We start from the raw sequence: 11,990 nt of genomic DNA, 5'->3' as shown, positions 1-11,990 counted from the left end.
AGAGTATATTGAAGGAAGAATTTTATGTAGAGCAACCTCCTCGTTTTGAAGTTCCATGATAGGAGCATAAGGTATATAGATTGAAGAAATTTTTGTATGGTTTGAAGTGATAAGATATTGATCCATGACCTAAATGATAGCTCAAATTTCAAAGTGTTCGAAAGAGTGTCGAACGTTAGCGACCGGATAGATCTCATCTTCTTGATTCCGGCACCGTGAACAGTTCGAAAAACCGATACCATATGAAGGAGTTATCGCAATTTGAAAAGTCCAGTGAACTACAATTTTTGGACATTTTACCAAGATTAATTTGGTTTTTGAAAATATTAAAAAAAAGGTATATTCCAAGGAATATTCCTTAGAATATTCCCTTTTGCGGTAAGCGCTAAACCTTCCCTTAAATGTCTTCCTTTAAGTTCCGTATTGAGCACATGGGTAGTATTCAGAAAGTGGGAAACGGTATCTCGCGCGGACAAAAAGCTGTAAATGGTATTCTACGATTTCAAGCGATTAACCTTAGCGATCGACACGTAGCATGGGAAAACTACCTTTTTCGTGCACTCTTGACCTGATATCGGTCGTGCAAGAATCTGCACGAGATTGTGTGATAGCCGTTCGATTAGACAGGTCACATCGATGATGGAGATCATCTGGGTTAGTTGGTGAGCGGACGACGTGATATCCATTGGATCGAGTGGGATAGATCGACGGTAGAGATTCCTCTATTTGAAATGCTTCCGATGCCAACGTAACCGCCAGTTTCAAATGGTTGACATGAGGTTACATGACCGCCAGCTCTACGGAGGATTATCCCTAACTGCCGAGATTATACCGCCTCATATGCACACCCAAATAGTTATTGTAACGGCGCACCTCCAATAGTCAGCTTGTCGGAGTGGCTAAACTTAGGCAGATATGCCAATTTTAACTGGAGCTAGGTGCAGTTCACCAAATTTGGTGGAGTATCCTTAGGGGATATTGACTAAATGCATTCCAGGAGCAGTTTTCGACGAGAGAGAGTGAAACAGGAGGCTAGATAGGCTAATTGGAGCCTTTTGAAGCCAATGGAATAATACATAGAAGCTGAAGAAGTCATATTCATAGAAATTTTCATCTAGGGAGATTTTGGAGCTTAGGGCCACCATGGGTTGGAGGCAGTTGTAGGAGCTACCAGTACTCGTTCTCAGCGAAACAACAGTCATTCCTGACTGTAATGAGCCTTTTGAATCCATTGCAAGGATTTGAAAAAGCATTTGAAGAATTCTAAAGGTCGAGATGCTACATGGAAGTTTTAGGCAGCTCAGTTCCAACCGTGGAGGAAGGCCTAGTTTGGGGATGTAGTGCTCATTTTGAGAAAATTTTCAGTCTATTTTCAGTGTCTAATACATGCTGGAGATAGGAGATGAGGTTTCAATGACAATTAGAGAATTCTGAAGTAGTTAGTGCCATCAAGAAGTTCAGGGTAGCTCAAAGCACTTATTGAAGGAATCAAGTCTAAGGGAGCTTAGATCTATTTGCAGAGTGGTGACAACCATGAAAGGGATATAGGTGGCATTCTAAGCCGATTGGTTAAGTTCAGTAACCTTTGGAGTTAAGTGTGGAACTTGTAAGAGAAACTTTACCATAATCCCAAAGAGCCAAGTCAAGATGACAAAAGCTCAAGGAGACGTAGCCCGTGATATTCGAGTGAACTCCTAGATTAAATTTTCTCTTGTGTGTGGTTGTTTATTTGCAGTGAGTTTAGATGATCAAAAAATCACCTTAGGGTATACTTTTAATCTTGGAACCAATATGATTTCATGGGTATCCAAGAAACAATCAATCATTTCAATATATTATGTAGAGGCAAAATATGTACTAGCAAATTTAGTAGCATGTCAAGTAGTGTGGTTGAGAAGATTATTGAAAGATCTATCAAATGTTCAAAAGGAGCCAACTCCAATTTACTGTGATAATAATTCAATCATTTCTTTATAAAAAATCATGTTTTCCACAAAAAGATCAAACACATCGACACAAGTTTTCATTTCATCCATGAGCTTGTCAATGATGGGTACATATAACTTGCTTCTTTTCGTTCCAAAGATCATCTTGCAGTTGTTTTAACAAAGCCACTAGGAAAGAATATATTTTAATTTCAAAGAGAACAATTAGGCATTGTTTGTGTTTCTACATGTAACAGTTGAGATTAGGAGGGGATGTTGAAATATTAACCTCACTATCTGTTATGTGTCATCACATTTGATTTTGTTGTCTACTAGGTGTCATAGACAATTCATTTTTACTTCAGTTGTAATCCATAGGTGTCAAGTTCTACTCAAGTCATTTATTATTGATGTTTACAATGTAATCTATTTATCTATTTTTAATATTGAGAAGTACACTCTCTGCCCCACTTTTTCGTTTTCCATTCTTTATCACGTTCTAATCAGGGGACAAATAAAATTAATCGTTCGATGGTGGTGATGGAATAAATCTATTTGTTGGATACTGCTATTTTTTTATTGTGTAAAGATTCGAAAAAATAATCCAACAAGAGATGCAACAAATTTGAACATTTTCTTTTAGTTCACACGACTTAGCTTTCCATGGAATATGATGTTGTAAGTATTAAACCGTATTGAGAATGCAAATAAAACGAAGTATGCTCTTGATGTGTATAGTTATGTCTTTAAGGAAAGAGGTTTCATGAGGGTTTGATCAATGCAAACATAAACATTGTTTTTTTTGGTTTTTTCCTTTTTGTGTCATTTATTTTTAGATTTTTATGAACCTTATTAAATACTACATTTTTTATTCAAAATAATAGGTTGTACCATCTTCATTAAGTATAACCTGACTTTGGCTATACTTTAACAATGTGTCTTGAGGAGAATGATGATTCCTTTACTCTATCCATACACAAGGAATAGGGAGAGAATTCCCCACCCTTTCTTAACAATTTCACTGCACATGACTATATTCATTACATGTATGGTTGTATTACATCATCTTATTTGTTTCCATATTCATTTGATACATTTACAATTGTTCAAGTTGAAAATTTATTCATTTAAACATCATGTTTTCTATTATGTGGTCCTCCTTATCCCCATACTTTATTGATCAGGAAAAATATTATTATCTATAGTTTGTGCTTTCCTATCGAAAATGGGTGTGTCCTTTATCTGTTATGTGTGTATTTATCTTATATTTATTATAGTTTGTATCATTCTAGCACGTTGATTCATCTATTATACCCAATAGATATCATAATATTTGAATGGTTTATAAACTTATAATTAATAGATGCCATGATGCATTAATAGATATTATTGAGATATACCATTGAAATATGTTAATAAGTATGGTTTACCATTGATATCTAAATTTTAATAAACATATGCTAATAGAGAAAAATAAGAGAGAGAAAGTTAATAAACGATAATACGTACCAAGAACAAGTTAATATATATACAAGTTATATATCAATAAATAATTTATACAGCCTGATATATATCAATATTGGATTATAGGTTAATTGGTATCATTGATATCTAAGGGTTCCCACATGCTATTGATGGCCCCAAAAGTGTCAATGGGGCCCTAAGGAACCCATGTGAGTTACTAGGAGCTCAACATTCTTAGACTTCAAGGCTTGGAAAGCCTTGAACTACCAACCAATATGCCGCCTAGTGCACCAAGTTAGCATGACTCAAATGCGCACATGGTTTCTTAGTGATTCCTATGTATTTCTATTAATTTAGATATATTCTTAGGAATGTGTACATGTGCAATGCAATTTTATGCACATATGGACATTTGTTTTACTATTTTTGAGAGTGTGATGCATTTTAATTGTTCTCGAGATAAATTTTGCATCCTGGGTCTACATCAAGCATAAGGTAAACAAATTAGATCTTCTTTTGGTTACAAGTTAGCATTAAAATGTAATTTCTTTCTTTCTTTCTAAAAAATTGGTTTCAAAAAAGAAAAACACTAAATGATACACTAAGTACAAGAACCATATTGGATTGTATGAGACTTTGTTACCATGGAACCTAGTGTGAACCCAATCATGCCATGACCGAAATGTAACTTAAAATGAATAGAACCCTACTAAGAACAAAGAAATACCAAAGCTGAAATTGATGCATCCTTGGCCACTTTAACGATACTTATATAGGATCTCATAAAAGAGACTTCAGGCTTGCATCTCTCAAGATCACCAGATTTTAATTGTATCATCCATCTCTAATGCATAAGGCCCACTAAGGAGTATTTATGATTATAGATCTAGGGCTAGCATGTATGGATATTATAGAGTTGTTTTAACCAAATAAGGGACTTGAACATTACCAAACATGATTTTTTGAAATTATGCATTGACCAAAGAAAAACCCAAGCTTTGTTAGTTAACAATAAATGCATTTGTATATACTAGTGCACCTACCCACCATCTCAAGACCATTGGATGGGTAGGTGGTTCATGGATTTTGATAAAACTCCCTGTAATAATAGCGAGGTACCTATATATTTGTTGAGTAAATTATTAATGAAGTTTACAACCTGACTCCTTGTCAAATAGTTTAACATAAGAGAATTTTAGGGGGTGGCTCACATGTTTACAAAAGATAGACAAAATGCAAGGGACAAGCTAGCAATAGCTCATCACCCATTTACAGAGAGGACTAACCCCTCTAGAAAACATACTATATACTCGATATGATTATTGAAGCCCACACAACAATAGTTATCTTTACTTTCATAGTAGTGTAGCATGGCACATTGGTAGCATCATTGCTCTACTAACCACCAATAAGTGATGTTGCAAGAGGTGTTGGACCCTCATAGGCCACATTGAGGCTAGTGTGGGCTTCTTAGATGTATGGTATGGTGAAAAAAAAATTGTGGGCTAATAGTGGCTAGTAGATAGAAATTTTTTATCTTGACCATCTTTGCATTATTTATTTTACACACGCACAACATTTACAATGCGTTCTCTTTATATATTTAATTATATTTTTTGTAATCCATACACCTTGAAAGCATTCCCCCCACCTTAGTAAATGCATCAATATTACTTTCTACCACTAATGCTATAGTGGGAATCACTTGTTCATTTGGCATACCACATACTAAGGTACTATAAATTAAAATGATCGTCCTAAAAAATTTCATATGTTTATGTTCACATTATAGATTCTTTTAATTTAGGTATAATTGTAGAGTTCCTTTAATGTTTTTACATATTTAAATGACAATTGGTGAGGAGCCATCTCACCTAGGATGAACATATAATCCCATACCCATGTATCGTGTTTATACTTAAACTTTGTTTAAACTTTTGTTTCATTCTATTATTTTAGTTAACTAATTAAAATATTATAAATGTGTATTGAGGTCCCATAGTTCTTTCATTTTTTCACTATGTTATTGATAATGTTTCAGTACTATATTCCCTATTTAGTTGTTTCTTGATATCAACACATTGCCAAAAAAATTGGAATCATTCTTAGCTACACTATCCAAATTCTATCATTGTTATAACCTAATTCTATCATTGTTATAACCTATGGAAGCTTATCATCACCAACTTCCCCCACTTAAAATTTCATAAGTGTTGGTTTGTTCATTTAATATAGGTAGTCCCTTAATAAATGATTTTTTTAATGCAAAATACTCCTGAACAATAGCTAACCACACCTAATATTCAATGAGCCAAGTCTCATCAACACTTTATAGTTATTATATTCAATAAAAATATTATATTATTTTTAATTTGAACTTTTGCAACCAATCTTCTACTAGTTAGCTTATCTAAGATTATGCATGTGAAGTACCTTGATGTGAAATCATAGCCATGTTGGCTCAATCATATCGTAAAGTAATTTCAAATTGAACACAACTGCCAAAAAAAAAAGCCTCTTATTACGTGTCATGTGAGTGTTTTAGCTACTCCATTGTAAAGTGACCAAAGGTCATTGCTTTGACCTTTTTCAGTTGTTGGACATGACATGCGCACCCACTCTGGAATGTTGGAGACATTAGCTCTGCCCTTGTTCATATTTGATAGTTTCCTTTTGCATTGAGTTTCATACTGTCCATTGATTTTGGAGTAGTAACATTGCACCTTGAAGTTGTCATTTCATCTTTAGCCTGCAACTAATTTTGAGAGTGGCTAGTCTGAATTCATTGTTCTAAATATTCTGGTGTAGTGATTCCTCATGATTATCACTACTTTTTCCACCTTGACCACTAGTTCTTTTAATGGATTCATGTCCTAAATATTCTGGTATAGTGATTCCTCATGATTGATCACTACTTCTTCCTCTTTGACCACTACTTTTACTAATGGATACATGTTCTCCTCTTCCACGTGATTCTCGATTCAAGGGATAAAATATATCCCATCAATTCTTCTAGTGTCCATATATACAGATATTTGGTGTCCTCTATCTGAATGAAAAAAAAAATATAAAACTACTTAATCATCCCGTCAGTCATATCTCCATGAATCTTGAGCTGATTCAGCACTCTTCTCTTGGTTATGAATGGGTCAATGTTCTATGCTTGCCTTATCTTCAAACTTTTCAATCTTTTAAACTCTCTACTAAGAGTTTGAAGCTTCAAATTTTCACTTCGTAACTACCCTCAAATGGTAATTGCTTCTGCTACTGGTGAATACAAAAGAAATCATTGTCAACTCAAAGATGGGCATCTTCCATGAAACAATGGAAGCTGCTGACTAGCCTGCAACTCTGCAAACAAACAACTTAGGAAATGACTTTGATCTGTCAACCATTATTGGAAGATCTGCAGATCAATGACTACTCACTGTTCCTTTCCACTTGGTTCTCTTCACATGGAGTGCTCTCTGATACCATGTTAAACTGACCGGAATAAATATGAATCGAAAGTAATTGGAAAATGTGAATTAATTTGGCACTAAAAAAACGACTCTAAAAATATATAGGGACTAACAACTTTTTATAAATGTCAAACAACTAACTGCCATAGTATCTCCGTTAAGATTATAGTTTAACACTCTTGACTTTGCCATCGGCCAGAATGGCCTAACATGCATAGCTGGTTAAGATTTCTCACATGAGCTTTTCATACCAGGTTCTCGCAGCTCCATTTTTTCCTCTGATTCTTATTTCTGACTTGTTACGTTGGAAGATGATGGTGAGCAAATAGATAAATAGGTGGCATGAGCTCTTGGTTTCTTGGGCTCCTTTAATTCAACTTCATGTTAGAACAGATGCGTACATATTTTAATATATTAATTGTTGGTGATTGTTTTCCACGCAGTCCCAGAAAGAACATCACATGTGGCTTTTAGTTTTTTTATTTGGTATAATATATGAAGCCATCCAGTTTAATTTTTGACATCGTGGAAATTATTGATACCCATTTTAATAGCACTGTCTCCTCATCTAAACTGTAGAAGCCCGCTTTGAGGTTGTATTATATTTTGGCGGATGTTGAGTGTTTGTTGAGATTGGTAGGATGTAGTGTTAGGTTAATGTCAGCCGCTGGTAATTGCACTGTTAAGTTAGCCATGCTTTCCCACTTTACTCTTTGAAAAGAAAACTCTCAACATTCTAACATTCGGTCATCAACGCATAAAAAGAAAACTCCCAACATTCTAACTTTCGGTCATCCACGCATAAAAAGAATACTCTCAACATTCTAACATTCGGCCATCAACGCATAATATAGGATATTTATCTCAGTCATGTCTGAAGCATCCGCTTTATAGATTGCGGGGCCCATAATTATCCTCACATTGACAAAGAGATGAAATCCCTTCCAGTAAAATAATCCATGGTCGACTCTGATCTCATGATCGTTTATTGTTTGGATATCACTTTCAATTATTGCTGTTTTTTCTAGCATAAGATATAGATTTGGCTTTACAAATATGAACCTGATCTTAATGAGATAAGGGAGACCAGATTCATTACCATGGATTTTCGTACACGATAAGTTTCGTGATTCAAGTCACCGACCCCACACATATATGTGTACTATGTGGCTTCCATTGCCAAATCATTGTGATGCGCACTCGACAGAGAGTATTTCTTTTTTTGACAGCAGAGTCTGTTGGCGTCTGGATTCCCCTCCATGTGTGTGGTTCAAGCTTTTGTGCCCATTTGTGTCAGTTTTCTTCCAGATACGTGCCTTGTAAAGTATTGTGCACTAAATATATAATATTATATTCAAATACCATGTGATGAATAAAACACCTTTATGATCTCCAGTGTAATCGGAGGTCCAACAAAATCAATAATTCGATGGTGGAGATGGAATAAATCTATACATTGGATACCGATATTTTTTAAAGATGACGAAAAATAAGCCAGCAAGGTGCAACAAATTTAAACATTTGTTAAGTTTATTTTTTTAGTTCACAAGGCCGAGCTTTCCATGCAAATAAAGATAAATCTACTCTTGATTTATATAGCTATGTCTTTTAGAAGGGAGGTTTTATAAGTTTTTCATTAACCAAATTCAGGTGGATGGAAATTTAAATATCAATGGTTATTCTTTTATGTTTTTATAAAATTTATTACATAATCATAAATAAAAAAATTCATGTTTATTTAAAAACAGTAGATTGTCCTTTATATATTGGGTATTAACTTACTTTGCCTATATTTTAATACGTTGTATTAGAAAGAATGAGGATTTATTTTCTCTACTCATGAACAAAAAGTAGAGGTGACGTTCCCTTCATTTTCTTAATAATTTGACTATACATGGCCATATTTATTATTTTTATGGTAAATTACTATATTTGTTTTTATTATCATTGTGCTAAATTCTTTATTACTAGTATCATTATAATTATATTTATATATATATATATATTTATTTATTTATTTTCACATCCATATTAAGTATTGTTGAAATTTTATGTGGTGTGTATTGCCTTTGCATATAGGTTTTGTTGGATGCAATATATTTCATTTCTAATATTAAGAAATGAAATTTAGGTATACCGCTTCTATTTGTATTTCTGCTAAAGCAATTGAAAGATTTAAAAATTTCATGCTTAAAAATTATTCATTTAAATCATAGTTTATATTATGTGTTCCTCCTTATCTTTATCGTTATCCCTATTTGATTAGGAAAAGAATCATTACTTATCATTTTTTCTTTCTTATGGAATTATGGAAAAAAGATATGTAGCCTATCCCTTTTGTCTCTATTTTTATAAATATGTTATTAAATAGATACAATAATACTTGAATGGTTTATAAAACCTATAATTTATCGATAACATTAATGCATTAATGAATATTGTTAAGATATACCATTGAAATAGGTTAATAAGTATAGTTCACCATCATTATCTAAATCTTAATAGACATGGTTAATAAAGAACAATAAGAAAGGACAAGTTAACAAAACAATATAGATACAAATAATAAGTTCATAGATAGAAATGTTATATATCAACAAAAAAATTATATAGGTTAATATATATCATTGATAATAGATATTAGGTTATAAGTTAACCGATATCATTCATATATAATGGTTCTCACATGCTAATAATGGACCCAATAGTGTCAATGGGGCCATAACTAACAAGTGCATGTTCCTAGTAACTCAAAATTCCATGGAGTCAAACCTTGCCAAGCCTTGAATGCCAACTAGGATGCAAGCTAGGGTGCCACGTCAGCGTGTCTAAATTGTGCACATGGTTTTTTAGTGATGCATGTGTGTTTCTAGGATTGTAGACACATTCTTTGGAATGTCCCTATGGTACATTTTTTTAACCATTGTTTACCTAGCGATGCAATTTTTAACTGTTATTGAGCTCAAACTAGGATCCTTGGTCTACATCGAGCAACAATTCAACAAATGTGATTTTATTTGGGTTTGAGGTAGGCATTACAAGAACCATATTCAATTGTGTTGTACATTTTTACCATGGAGCCTAGTGTGAACCCAAACCTACCACCACCAAACTCTAACTTAAAATAACCAAACCCCAATCAAGACCAAATAAATGCCAATGTTTAAATTGATGCATCTTTTGTTACTTAAGGGCACATATACAAGATGTCAGAAACATAAAAAATACTTCACAATTTCTTCCCACAAGCACACCAATTTCAATTGTATCATCCATTCCTAATGGCTATAGCATAATAATTAATATTTTTTATTATAAGGCTAGGATGTATGGATATTATAGAGTTATTCTAAGTAGACACTAACTTAAAGACTTGAACATTACCATACAAGATTTGTTTTAATGAGTCATTGGCCAAAGGAACAACCAACATTTGTTTGCTAACAATAAATGCATTTGTATAACATGGTGTAGCTACCAATAATTTCAAGACCATTGGATGGGCAGGTGGTTAATGGTATTTTATAAATTTCCTTGTAAAAATAGGGAGGTACCTTCATACTTTTTGAGGAAATTATGGATGGAGTTTAGTTCATGACTTCATTCAAATAGTTTGACATGACATAATTCTAGTAAGCAGTGCATGGGTTTACACAAGATGGACAAAATTCTAGGGGCTACCCAATGCTAGGTCCTGATCCACCTAGAAAATGACCTAACCACCCTGGTAAGAATCATATTGTAATGGATAATATTATTGGATCCTAGAAATAAATAGCCACCTTGACTTACACTCTGGAGCAACATAGCACCTTGGTAGCATTATCGCACTAAGAGCCACAAATAAATGATGTTGTAAGATAGGTTGGACTAGCAAATTATTTAGCATAATTCATTCACTAAAGGGTATTTTGAGGCTTATGTGGGACTCATAGATGTATGGGATGGTGACATAATTGATATTTTCCAATGTAGGCCAGTATACATCAAAGTTTTATCTTGACCATCTTTACATTATTTATTTTAGACACACAGACACATAAAGTTTTCTATATGTTTTCATTATATATTTAATTATATGTTTGTGTATATTATACAACTTGAAAGTACTGCCCCCACCTTAGCAAATGCATCAATGCTTGTTCCTACCACTAATACTATAGTTGAACCCACTTATGCATTTCGTGTACCACATATTAAGGTATGGTAAATTAAAATGATTCTTCATTCAAAAATGTTTCATATTTCTTAGGCCCATATCACATATTCTTTTAGTTTTGGTATAATTGTAGAGTTCCTTTAATGATTTTACAAATATCAATAACACCTCGTGAGGTGACATCGCACTTGAAATGAACATATAATCCCATACCCATGTATCATGTGTCAAATTAAACTTTGTTTAAATGTTTGTTTCATACAATTATTTTAGTTAGCTAATTAAAATATTATAATGTGTATCAAGGTTCCATCATTTTTCCACTTGTTCACTAAGTTTCTAATAAACATTCACCACCATCTGATATTCCCCCTTCACTTGTTTTTTGATATCATCGCATTTCTAGAAATTTTGGAATCCATCTTATCTACAGTTTAGAACTTCCACCATTGTTATAAGCCATGGATGTTGATCATCACCTATCTCCACAACTTTTTCCATCCCATTTTCACTACCATTTTTCTAGTCCTTGTGGATTCTCCACATATGACCATAGACTCCCATGACAATAACATCATCATGAAATTTAAGTGGACGCAATAGTAGGTGTTTCATTTGAGTAGGCTTGTGTATCCAAATGCTCCACCTGTTGGTGAATATCTATCATTGAGCAGAACATTCATGGTGAGGTAATTCATTGATGAATGTTTTTTTATCATGAATTGGATTGATTTTACAGATTTTTCCTCTAAAATCCATGGTCTGGTTCATATAACTTTTAGAGGGTGGTATATGAGATAGGTTGGTGTCATGGACAACGGAAACATTGTCATGACTAATTCTGTCATCTATGGTGAGTTTTCTTGGCTTGAATTAAACAGTACTACTTCCTATGTGTGATAATTTATTATGGAATAAAATATGCTATGAAGATTTTGTTTCTTTTTTCATTATGTAGAGACACAAACACACCCAAAAGGA

This window comes from Pinus tabuliformis, chromosome 1_2 (assembly GCF_031772625.1).
Source record: "Pinus tabuliformis cultivar Carrire ecotype Pingquan chromosome 1_2, CPIR1, whole genome shotgun sequence".
In the NCBI taxonomy this organism is placed as follows: domain Eukaryota; kingdom Viridiplantae; phylum Streptophyta; class Pinopsida; order Pinales; family Pinaceae; genus Pinus; species Pinus tabuliformis.
Note: the sequence above shows the minus strand (reverse complement) of the source record.